Source organism: Elephas maximus, chromosome 10 (assembly GCF_024166365.1).
Source record: "Elephas maximus indicus isolate mEleMax1 chromosome 10, mEleMax1 primary haplotype, whole genome shotgun sequence".
NCBI lineage: Eukaryota > Metazoa > Chordata > Mammalia > Proboscidea > Elephantidae > Elephas > Elephas maximus.
The window spans coordinates 27,552,009-27,558,770 of NC_064828.1; the positions used below are offsets into that span (position 1 = coordinate 27,552,009).

The 6,762-nt window shown below is 35.9% G+C and overlaps 1 pseudogene; it reads left to right on the forward strand.

Annotated features, from left to right (window-relative positions):
* The first annotated feature begins 1,941 nt into the window (after positions 1–1,941).
* Positions 1,942–2,867, forward strand: LOC126083917 (olfactory receptor 4N5-like; annotated as a pseudogene).
* Positions 2,868–6,762: the final 3,895 nt, after the last annotated feature.

Genomic DNA, 6,762 nt, shown 5'->3' on the forward strand with positions numbered 1-6,762 from the left:
ATAAAAATAGTTGGGAAGACCTTATGACTTACTGTCTCAACAGCAGATTTCTGAGGGTAGAGAGGTATGACTGTGGGCCAATGGGTACTTAAGTGGAGAAAAGAGAGAAGGGAGCCCCTAAAGCTAATTTGAATGGCCCCAAAGAGGTTTTTTTTTTTTTCCTGTTGAAATTTCCTTAGATTAACTGTGTGTGTTTATATGTGCATCAGTATGTGTTTATATGCATAAATATGTGTCCATGTGTTATAAGTATCCATTCCATAATATTTGGTTAACACTTAAAATGTTACTAACCGTATAAAGCAGATACTGTGATGTTTTGTAGTTGGTGTGCCCTAAAACGCCAATAGAATGCCTGAATTTCCCATAAGCTCTCTTTTTGGACATTTCTGGCTGATTTTGTTTTATTCTCTCCATGTCTTTTCTCTCTTCCTAGCTTCTCTTTCTAGAGATGCCACATAATTTAGTAAAAAAAATCAATTGGGAACATTTTCCTCCTCACCACACACATTCCATAGCATTTTTTTAAGAAGCAGTTTTATTGAGATATAATTAACATATCATAAAAGTCACTGTTTAAGTGTAAATTCAATGGTTTTTAATGTTTTTACAGAGCTCTGCAAGCAGCACCATAATCTAATTTTAAGTATTTTCATCACCACCCCCAAAAAAACTCTCATATGTATTAGCAGTCACTCACCATCCCCTCCCAGCCCTAAACGACCACGTTTCTACTTTCTCTCTCTATAGATTTGCCTTTCACAGAAATGGAATTATACTATATGTGGTCTTTTGTGATTGGCTCGTTCATGGTATATTATGTATCAGTACCATCTTAGATATCTAGTACTACCATAACAGAAATGCTACAAGCACCATTTCATGAGATAGTAATTAATAACTTCCTACTCAGTTTGAAACTAAGGAATGCATACCTATTTTTTTCTACCACTTGCTAATGAGAGCAAAGAAGAAAACTAACTGTAAATTTAAGAAATTTAATTGAAATAGCTTTATTTTTCTAATCTGTCAAATCAGTATATTAGACTATGTGCTCGTTATGACAAATTTCAGCTCTAGTACTCTTTAATTGTATTAATTGAGACAGTCAAAATCTTATTCTGGAAATTGTTTATGATGAAATATTTTTGTAGGAAGGATATCATTTGGCTGTGATTCTGGAATCTGAGAAAGGAGTAGGCTATGGAAACACATGAGCAAATGAGACTGGGTTAGTGCTAATTCGAATGCAAGAATAGGGAATGCAGCAGATGCAGGACTGAGATCCAACCAGAGATGTAACTAGGAGAACACCTCTGAGTTAGGTGAGACGTGGGGTTCTTGCTTGAGATTCTAGTGACCTGTTTGGAGTAAGGTTGAAAAAGAACACCAAACCAGGACAATGTGATGGAAACCACTAAGTCATGAATTCAAAAAACGAGGCAGATAGTCAAAAGCCAGGAACTAGGGATTATACAGGAACTGAAGGAGAGAAGGCTCTTCAATGACACTCTATTCTTTTGGAATGAGGAGAAGGGACTAAAAATCTGGTGAGTAATCTAAACATCAGAGACAGTGTACCGCTACCACCACAACCACCACCACTAACAACGAAAACAGATGGCTTTGATAATGTATTTCAATCACGAAACTTCTAACAAACCTCAAGCAAAGTATGTACCAATCCTAAGGCATGGGCATCCCAGAGTTCTCCAGCCGAGCAAACGCATTACTCTTAGCATGGAATTGGGAAAATGAAGGGTAGATGGGTTTACCCAGGATATGGGAAAGTAAGGGGGCATTGGTTGTTAGTTTTTTCAGGATGGAGAAGTGTTGGATGTGGCAAACCTTATTTTTAACTAGAAAGGAGCTATGGAATATGTAAAAGGTAGATATAACAGGAAACAATTTGCTTTTTGTTATTCTGTAGGGTGCAGAGTCATGGAGAGAGAGAACAGCACAGTGGTGACAGAGTTCATTCTCCTTGGTCTGACCCAGTCTCAAGATGCTCAACTCCTGGTCTTCATGCTAGTCTTAATTTTCTACGTCATCATTCTCCCTGGAAATTTCCTCATAATTCTCACCATAAAATCAGACCCTAGTCTCACAGCCCCCCTCTACTTCTTCCTGAGCAACCTGGCCTTCCTGGATGCATCATACTCCTTCATTGTGGCTCCCAGGATGCTGGCGGACTTCCTGGCTACGAAGAAGGTGATCTCTTACAAAGGCTGCATCACTCAGCTCTTTTTCTTGCACTTCCTTGGAGCAGGGGAGATGTTTCTTCTTGTCGTGATGGCCTTTGACCGCTACGTTGCCATATGTCGGCCTTTACACTACTCAACTGCCATGAAACCTAGAATTTGCTATGCATTGTTGTTGGCTCTGTGGCTTGGGGCTTTGCCCATTCCATTGTTCAAGTGGCCCTTATCCTTCATTTGCCCTTCTGTGGCCCAAACCAGCTGGATAACTTCTTCTGTGATGTCCCGCAGGTCATCAAGCTGGCCTGCACAGACACCTTTGTAGTGGAGCTCTTGATGGTCTCCAACAGTGGCTTGCTCACCCTCCTGTGTTTCCTGGGCCTTCTGGCCTCTTATGCTGTCATCCTTTGCCGTGTAAAGGGGCACTGTTCTGAAGGGAAGAACAAGGCTGTGTCCACATGTACCACTCACATTATCATCGTGTTCCTCATGTTTGGACCTGCCATTTTTATTTACACTCGCCCTTTCAGGGCGTTCCCAGCCGACAAAGTGGTTTCTTTCTTCCACACAGTAATTTTTCCTTTGATGAATCCTGTGATTTATACTCTTCGCAACCAGGAAGTAAAAGCTTCTTTGAGGAGGTTGTTGAGTAGGCACATTGTTTGCTGAATGGAATAGGAGAATGAAAAATCAAGAGAGGAGAAAGTCGAATTGAAATTTATTAAATTATTTTTCATTCATGCACTCAGTCATTTGGGAAATACTATATTTGTTAAGCACTTCCAATTTTCAGGTGCTAGTCTAGTTATATGAATGAGACAGGTAAGATGGTAACATTCTATTTCTCCTAGAGTTATATTCAAGTGGGCAAATAAAGGTTAAACTATTAAATAAGCAAATAATAATTTCAGAAAGAGATAGTGCTCTGAAGCAGGTTGAAAATAATGCTATGCTAGAGTTTGATTGCAGGGAAGAGAGTTACTTTTTTTTTTTGATTGTCAATTAAGGTTTTGTTGAGTGGTGTGTTAGCTGATATCCAAATGACGTGAAAGGGCATGCGATTAAATTATAGGCAGAGAGAATGACTAGTATGCAGACCTGAAGAACTTCTGAGCTTGCTGCATTTGAAGATATAAAGAAGATTAATAAAATTTTTTTTTTTTTTACTAGCTGAAATGTAGTTAGTGAGTGTGAAGGTGGCAGAAATTTCATGATGTTGGAGAGGTTGGTAGGGAGAAATCTTGTATTTTAGGCAATACAAAGAAGTCTAGGTGTGCTCCTTGCTACTACGGTATCATTGTTTCTAGGCCCTCTCAGCTGGCAAACCAAGAAAATATATCTGTGCATACTAATCCTTGTATATACACATATCTCTAAGCATTTGCATATGCAACTATCCGTATCTTTATTAAACTAAACAGTTCACACTGATATCTCAAACTCTAATCCATGATGACTCTAGCCTCCTCTTCTTGCTTATCTGTAAATTCCCACTCAAGAGTATAAAACCTGTATCTAACCAGCTGCCATCCATATATTCAATTGTTCAATACCAGTATACATGTACAGCAGTATAGTATTTTAAATTTATAGTATTGTTTCTTGGGAAACAACTTTAACAGCTAGAGTACAGTGGTTATGTGTTGCCCTTTAGTTTTGCAGATTCCACTCATTTTCGAAGTTACTTATGTCAATACCTTCCTCCGGCAACCCCTTCACTGAGGTTGTTTCACACATTTGTGATAAAATTAGATTCACTAGTCTTCTTCTTTTTTTTTTGGTCCAATCTGATAATGTTAGACTTAATTTGGTGTGGTTATGCCATTTGTATTTATTATGATTAGCACTGATATGGTTGGATTAAAATTTGCTATCCTGTCAACTATTTTCTATTTGGGGTTTATGTTTTCCTTTTTTCTGCTTTCTTTCCGTTTAATTGATCACAATAATTGTACTTTTCTCCAATATTTGATTGTTATTTTTTTTTAAAAAATTAGTAGTTGCCCTAGAATTAATAAAAAAAAAAACAAAAAACATTGCAGTCAGGTCAATTCCAACTCATAGCAACTTTCTAGGACAGTGTAGAACTGCCACTTGGGGTTTCCAAGTCTGTAAATCTTTTCAGAAGCACACAGCCACGTCTTTCTCTCACAGAGTGGCTGGTGGGTTCGAACTGCCAACCTTTTGGTTAGCAGCCAAATACTTAACCACTATGCCACCAGAGTTCTCCTAGAACTTACAAGATACATCTTTAATAAAGTCTATATTCAAACAATATTTTACTGTTTGCACTGCATTTACAAACCTTATATCAATATATTCCTATCCTTTGTTCTATTGTCATATATTTTATTTTGATGTTTGCTATAATATAACAAACACACAATATATTGCTATTATTTTTACTTTAGACAGTTATACAGAAATTAAAATTAAAGAAAAATGAATTTCATTTTTACCTTCATTTATACCATTTCCAACACTCTTTGTTTCTTAGTGCAGATCCATGTTTCTTTCTGATATCACTGACTTCTGCCTGAAGAACTTCCTTCAATATTTCTTGTAGTGCAGATCTCCTGGGAATAAATTTTCTCATTTTTTTCAATTTGTGTGAGAAAGCACTTATTTCTTATCCATTTTTGAGAGAAATTTTTGGCTGTGCATAGAATCCAAGTGCAACATTTTTTTTTTCTTTCAGTATTTTGAAGATGTCTTCTGTCTTTTGACTTGCACAGCTTCAGATAAATGGAGTGTAACTTTTATCTTTCTTCATCTGTGTCTAATGTGACTTTTTTCCCCCTCCAGGTAGCTTCAAGATTTTCTCCTTGATTTGTTTTTTAATTGGTTGAATATGATATGCCTAGGGACTGTTTCTTTGTTGATATTTAATACGCTTTTTTTTTTTTTTATGGTCTTCTTCGATCTCTGGTTTAGTATGTCCTTAATTTTCAAAAGTTTTTAGTCAGTATTTCTTCAAGTATTCTTCTTACCCTAAACCCACCAAAAAAAAAAAAAAATTGGAAACCCTGATTCACCTTTTGGAAACTTAATTAGACATAGATTAGATTCTTTGGAGTTTTTCTACAGCTCTTCAATATTCTGTTCTAGTTTTTTTTTTCTTCACTCTTTTGTCTTTTTCTGTTTCTGTTGACCTGTCTTCATGTTTGCTAATTTTTTCTTAAGTCATGTTAAATATACTAATGTGTCTGTCAAATGCGTTCTTAATATTACAGTGGTTTGAAATTTCTAATATTTGCATTTTATTCTATGTTACAGTTTACATTTTTCCACTGAAGGTACTCACTGGATACTTTTTGTTGTCCATCTTTTCCATTAGAGACGTAAATATATTAATAAAAGCCTTTTTTTAAAACTCTCTGTCTAATAATTTCAACTCCTGTGTCATATCTGTGCCTGGTTCTATTGATTCATTTACCTCTTCACAGAATTTTTCTTTTTCTTTTTTTTTCATGGTTTGTGTGTTCCTCATAAATTCTTTTTGTTGAAAGTTAAAAGCTTCATGTAGTATAAGACTTAGATAAATAAATTTTATGGCCAAAGATGAGTAAAACTTTGTTTTCACTGGATTTTTAGTGTTAGGATTTGGATCAATATAGTCAAAGTTTGTGCTAGGTTTTGAGGTTGTTGTTGTTACGTCAGAGCCTCACAGTCTTCAAATTTCTCCAGTAAATTAAATTTACACAATTTAACAGTAAATTTTCTTTACTTGTCTTTGTGCCTGAAAAATACTACACTAATAAATAGGTAAATTTTTTGTTAATGAATTCCTGTGTACTTGTAAGACATTTCTGTGTCCTATATTTTCTATGGTGCCTTGGTGGCACAGTGATTAAGAGCTCAGATGCTAACTGAAGGGTTGGCAGTTCAAATCTGCTAGCTGCTCCTTGGAAACTCCATAGGACAGTTCTACTCTGCCCTATGGGGTCACTGTGAATTGGAATCAGCTTGATAGTAACAAGTTTGTTTTTTTATATATATTTTCTATGAGAAATAAATGTCCACTTTTTACATCTCCATAAGATTTTCTATTTTAGTCTCTTCTATACATTTGAATTCTGTAATGAAATTCTTCTTTTTACATGGGTTTTACACATTTTCTTCTATTTTCTTAAGCATTTCATCATAAAAATTACTTAAGAAAACATTATTGGCCCACTCTAATATTTAAATACCTGGGTGTTTCTATTAGTGTTTTTCTTGTCTTCATTTTATTGCTATAAGAACATCTCTCTTGGTATAATGAAAACGTTTAATTTTATATCGGACCTGGGTATTACATATTGGAAAGGTCACAGATGATGCTGTTTTCCTCTGAACAATGTTTATTCTTTCCTTTTCCGGGCAGATAAAACGAAATCTGATCAATTTAATGAAAATGGAGACTGAGCTAAGTCAAGCCTGGAATGGCAGACAGACTCCTAATGTGCCCTCCTCCTGATCCTGGCCTCCTAATAGTCATACCTTTGTATATTCTCCTGTATTGAATGGGGCCTCACTCCTGTGGGTAAGGATTCCAAAGCCCTCATTCCCACAACCACAAAAA